This window comes from Scylla paramamosain, chromosome 37, assembly GCF_035594125.1.
Source record: "Scylla paramamosain isolate STU-SP2022 chromosome 37, ASM3559412v1, whole genome shotgun sequence".
Lineage (NCBI taxonomy): Eukaryota > Metazoa > Arthropoda > Malacostraca > Decapoda > Portunidae > Scylla > Scylla paramamosain.
The window spans coordinates 4515001-4520000 of record NC_087187.1 but is presented as its reverse complement, the minus strand read 5'-3'; the positions used below and the strand labels follow the sequence as shown (position 1 = coordinate 4520000).

At 48.3% G+C, this 5000-nt stretch overlaps 2 protein-coding genes across 7 annotated transcripts in view; one reads left to right on the top strand and one right to left on the bottom strand.

Annotated features, from left to right (window-relative positions):
* Positions 1–5000, bottom strand: part of LOC135091403 (organic solute transporter alpha-like protein) — a 47211-nt gene that overhangs the window by 33424 nt on the left and 8787 nt on the right. The gene's annotated exons all lie outside the window — the stretch shown is intronic.
* LOC135091404 (uncharacterized) overlaps positions 1368–5000 on the top strand; it is a 20464-nt gene continuing 16831 nt past the window's right edge. For both annotated transcript variants that reach the window (XM_063989036.1, XM_063989035.1), the window contains exon 1: positions 1368–1521. The gene's annotated coding sequence lies outside the window, so the exon portion shown is untranslated. The remainder of the gene's footprint in view (positions 1522–5000) is intronic.

The following is a 5000-nucleotide window of genomic DNA, read 5'->3' as shown; positions in this document are numbered from 1 at the left end:
GACTGTTATAACGCACACCACACCTGTTATACCGCAACACCACACCTGTAATGATACTAACACAGCGCTTGGTATTGTGATGACTACCTGTCACTTATAACACACCACACCTGTAATGACACTAACTACACCTGTAATAGCGTATAATTCCTGAAATGACGTTGAATCTACACCTGATATTGTAATTACCTGTGTTTTTTTGTTTTTTTTTTTGTTTGTTTTTTATATAATAGTGTTGAGGTTAGGTTAGGATATTGGTAACTGTTGTTCTTAGCTCTGTAACATTAACAACATTAACTATGACAACACTAATAGTAATAATGATAACAACAAGAACTATTTCATTGCTATTGTTGTTACTACTACTACTACTACTACTACTACTACTACTACTACAGTATGAAGTATTCTCTCTCTCTCTCTCTCATCTCTCTCTCTCTCTCTCAGGTGTAATTTAAGCTAATTCTATAAGTAATTGTTTAAGGTCATTACTATAAGAGGTTTGTGTTATTTATTATTATTATTGTTATTATTATTATTATTATTATTATTAGTAGTAGTAGTAGTAGTAGTAGTAGTAGTAGTAGTAGTGGTAGTAGTAGTAGTAGTAGGAGTACCAGTAGTAATCATGAAGGAAAGAAAGTAAGAGTGGTTTTGTTAATAGGAATGAGAGAGAGAGAGAGAGAGAGAGAGAGAGAGAGAGAGAGAGAGGAGAGAGAGAGAGAGAGAGAGAGAGAGAGAGAGAGAGAAAGTTAATGCGGGGAAGCACATAGGAAATTCCCTGTTGCGTCTTTGTTAAATTTTCCCGACATCTTTCTCTTTAATTTTTCCCTTTCTCTTTTCCCCCTTCTTCCCCTTCATCCCCCTTCCCCTTCCTCCCGTCTTCCTCCTCCTCTTCCTCTTCTTCTTCCTTCTCCTTGCTTGTTCAGTTTGTCCTGTTAACCTTTCTTTTCTTCTTTTTTTTCCTTCCTCTCTTCGTTACCTCATATTTTCCTCCTCCTCCTCCTCCTCCTCCTCCTCTCCCTCCTCCTCCTACTCCTCCTCCTTCTCTTGTTCTTCTTCTCTTTCTTCTTCTCCTCCTTTCTCACGTCCTCAACATGACAGACACACACACACACACACACACACACACACACACACACACACACACACACACACACACACACACACACACACACACACACACACACACACACACACACACACACCCTTTCCTTGTACACACACACACACACACACACACTCACACAGCCTGGTTTTGACCCCACCTCCCTCACTCCTCCTCCTCCTCCTCCTTACCACAACTTCCTTCACCCCCGCCTCCACCCACCTCCACCACCTCCACCTTCACCAGCAGAGGTCAGGAGTGAGTGGAGGTGGTAAGTGGAGAACCCGCCGCGCAGTCTCACAGTTCCTCGCCGCCCTTCTCACTGACAGGACGTGCTGACTGTCTGTCTGTCTGTCTGCGTGTCTGCCTGTTGGTGGTGGTAGTGGTAGTGAAGACTTAGTTGCTGTTTGTCTGTAAGTTGATTTTTTGTTTTGTTTTTGTTTTGTTTTGTTTTGTTTGTTTGTTTTTTGGTATTATTAGTATTATTATTATTTTGTTTGTTATTGTTATTATTATTTTTGTTTTTATGTGAATGGAAAAATAAGCTTGAATTTGGGGTATTTTTGGGAAGGTTGTTTTTGGGGGTGTTGTGTGTGTGTGTGTGTGTGTGTGTGTGTGTGTGTGTGTGTGTGTGTGTGTGTGTGTGTGTGTGTGTGTGTGTGTGTGTGTGTGTGTGTGTGTGTGTGTGTGTGTGTGTGTGTGTGTGTGTGTGTGGTAGATACTTGGCAACAGAAATAGAGTTCAACAACACGTACTACTACTACTACTACTACAACTACTACAATGTACTACTACTACTACTACTACTACTACTACTACTACTACTACTACTACTACTACTACTACTACTATTACCATACAATACCATGTTTGTGATAAATGTTGTATGGTTTTGGAAAGAGAGAGAGAGAGAGAGAGAGGAGAGAGAGAGAGAGAGAGAGAGAGAGAGAGAGAGAGAGAGAGAGAGAGAGAGAGAGAGAGAATGACCTCCCTTCCTTTTATTGTTCTCATATTGTCTTTCCTTTCTCTCTTTCTAAATAAAAACAGCAGGAAGTGAATGACAGAGAGAGAGAGAGAGAGAGAGAGAGAGAGAGAGAGAGAGAGAGAGAATGTGTGTGTGTGAATGTGTGTGTGTGTGTGTGGGCGTTTTCTATAACTACTACTACTACTACCACCACCACCACCACCACCACCATAACACCACACACTGCCTCACCACACCAACTCCTCACCACTCCGCCTCATCATCTTCCCGTAACTTATGCCCTATCAAGCGGGGACACGTTTGCGCGCCCGCACGTAACGGTGGGCAGCGGGGCGTAACGGGGCGCGAGACAAGCGTAACCGTAACACGTGGGACGCGCTGGTGACGTCACACTGACGTTTTGTACCGAACGTAACGAAGCACAATGGAACAGGAAGAGATTTGGAAGGAGAGAGAGAGAGAGAGAGAGAGAGAGAGAGAGAGAGAGAGAGAGAGAGAGAGAGAGAGAGAGAGAGAGAGAGAGATTGGGTGCGTGGGTTTTCTTCCTCAGAAGTTCAAGATGCGTGTGAGAAATCGAGATGAGTCATTCTAAGAGAGAGAGAGAGAGAGAGAGAGAGAGAGAGAGAGAGAGAGATTTCTATTGGCTATTTAGTTTTTACATTCTGTACTTTCATAAATAAATAATAATAAGGCCAGGTTAAGGAGGCAGAGAGAGAGAGAGAGAGAGAGAGAGAGAGAGAGAGAGAGAGAGAGAGAGGGAGGGAGAGGGAGAGAGAGAGAGAGAAATGGGTACCTATGAGTGTAAAGTAACATGATGATTAACTAACTCTTTTATTGTTTCCCTCTGACTCGCTTGTCTGGCAGGCGAGGTGTGGGGGAGGCAAGACTAACGTGTGCTGTTTAGACTGACCGTGGTGTTTGTTCTGTTCGTAATCTTGCCTTCTTTACCCCGCTGTTTGAATTGTGCACTGGAATTATTATTATTGTTGGTGGTGGTGGTGGTGATGGTGGTGGTGGTAGTTTTTTTTTTTTTTTTCTGTTGAGCGTCCTGCCAGCATCGTTGTTTGCTCTTATTGGTTGCATTCCTCATTGATCTTGTTCCTGATTGGTCCTTAAGTATTGCCTGTGTGCACCTGCTGGCGTTCGTGCCAGTGTGTATGACTTTCTGACATGGCGCCCGCGCCAGCACAGCAGCTGTAAGAAAGAGGAGGTGCGGTGAGAGCCGCAGCGCCTGGGCGTTCCTCTCCTGGCGAGGGAGGAGTTACAGGCCCTGCGGGGCGCCGCGTGTGTCGCCCTGGGCGCGGGCAAGTACGGCTCCTGCGTGAGGAACGTGGACCCCGCGCGCAGCAGGCGGTGGTCATCAAGACCTTCAAAGGGCGTGACCTGCACTCCCGGCTGGTGGAGGCGCGGAACCTGCATCGCTTCCGGATCCCAGGCGTGCATCAGCTGGTGGGCGTGTACGTGGAGGCGTGCCAGCAGGTGACGTGCTACGCGGGGCGCACCGTCCAGGGGCACTTCCAGCGGTCCGTGCCCTTCGCCCACGCCGCGATTGTGTTCGTGCAGCTGGCCCGAGCCGTGCAGGCCATCCTGGCGCGGGGACACACGCACAACGACCTCAAAATCGAGAAACCTGTGCGTGCGCGACACGAGCGGCGGTCCCGTGGCGACCGTCATCGACCTGGGCATCGGCACGCCCGTGGCAACCCGGAGGGGGGGGGTGGTCTTTTCACCAAGACCCCACCCAGAGGACTTTCCCTGGGTGCCGCCCGAGCTGCTGGCCATCACGCACCAGCGAGGCCAGCGACGCCCACTGCTTTGCCAACGCCGTGAAGGAAGCGCTGCGGCTGCGTGAGGGGGCACTCCATTCCCCCCCCCCCACCTCGCAGTGTGTGCGCTCATGCGCTGGCAGGAGGCGGTCCTGCACCTCGGCTCCGCCCACCCGCACCCCGCCTCCTTGGCGGACCTGGTGGGGGTGCTGGAGGCGCTGCAGGAGGACACCTTAAGTGTGTCGCCCCCACGGCTGGTCCCCAGGGACCAGGCCAGCGAGGGGAGGGAGAGTGGGGACGGGCAGGGAGAGCGGGGAAGTAAAAGTGGTGAAGACGAGGCGGAGAGGACGCAGGGCAGAGAGAGGAGCGGGGAGGGCAGTATTGAGAAAAAACGGAAGAGTAAGAGTGGTGAGGAAGAGAAGGCGGAAGAATGAGAGTAGCGGGGACAAGATGAAGAGAAAGCCAAAGAGTGAGAGTAGCGGAAAAGTTATGATGAAGAGAAACTGGAAAGTGAGAGCGGTGGGGAACATAAGCTGAAGAGAATGCGGAAGAGCGAGAGTAACGGGGAAGATGAGAAGAGAAAACAAAAATAAAAAAATGGCAAAGAGGAGAGTGAGAGTAACGAAAAATCTATGATGAAGAGAAAACGGAAGAGCAAGAGTGATGGAAGCCAGAAGAGAAAAACGGAAGTGAGAGTGAAGAAAGAAGAGAAGGCTGAAGAGTGAGGCTGGTGAGGAGAACACTGCACGAGACGTCCCTGGCGAAGAGAAGGAAGGGAAGCAAGAAGAGAAGAAAGACAAAGAAGACAAGAAAGAGGCTCTTCATTGTCTACAAGCCGCTGTGAAGACTGAGACTGCATGGGGAAGACTGGCAGGAGGAGGAGGAGGAGGAGGAGGAGGACCTGAAGGGCTTATGAAGACATGCTGGTAATGGGTGTGACTGAAAATAAGGAAAAAAGAAGAGGAATGGAAAAAGAATTGGATGAAGTAGAAACAGTAAAAGGAGCGAAGAAACAAGGGAGAAGAAACAATGAACAAGGGATTGGCTGAAACAGAAACACTAGAACAGAATAAACAAGGGGAATAGAAGGACAGACAGTAATAAGAAAGAAAAGGCAATGAACAAGGAAATACATGAAAAG